We start from the raw sequence: 736 nt of genomic DNA, 5'->3' as shown, positions 1-736 counted from the left end.
ACAGAGGTTTTTCATGAATTATAAAATAGTAACAAGGACGTCGATGCAGAAAAAGAATTTCAGCTCAAGAGGAATGCGCGCAATCCGGCATCTGCAGTGACACTGTGACACGGCGGGGGGCCCACGCGGGACCGCCCGGTCGGCTGCTGTACCTGGAGGTGTTTATCCGCACTCCAATCCTTCCAGAACTTAAATATATTTGTATATTTAGATATATAAAATGATGAAGCCTCGCCTGTCATCGTGGAGTTTAGTCGCAACTGCCCGCCTGTCGACTGCGCTGCGGCGGTCGATTCAAGGCAGCTGGGTAGCACCCAGGTGTTGTTGTTCCCTCTCCCTTCTGAGGGAATCTTTACTCTTAAACAATGAATACAAGTCAGCGGGCGTATGGTCCCCAGGCTCACAACAGTTGCGATGTATTACAAATGCTCGAAAGACCGACGGGGCTGCCGAAGGCCCAGGTACAGACAGCAAAGGAATCCCGCCAAATGCTACAAAACTCGTGAAACAGCTGAGGGAACGCACATCCGTGAGTATGGGTCTGTGTAAGAAGGCGCTTGAAGAGTCGAATTGGGTACGTTTTTTCCTGTACGTTCCTTGTTGCTGCAGCATCAGTAGTGTGAACGTGAGTGTAAGTGTAGAGTACTAACTCTTGACGCCAAGATACGTTTCACTCTGCATTTTAATCTTCATACTGCTTATGGTTGACGTGGATGTTTGTTCGTCGGTGACGCAG

The sequence above is a fragment of the Eimeria mitis genome, genomic scaffold (genome assembly GCF_000499745.2).
Source record: "Eimeria mitis Houghton genomic scaffold, Emh_scaff6428, whole genome shotgun sequence".
Classification (NCBI taxonomy): domain Eukaryota; phylum Apicomplexa; class Conoidasida; order Eucoccidiorida; family Eimeriidae; genus Eimeria; species Eimeria mitis.
This window is presented reverse-complemented; position numbering follows the sequence as displayed.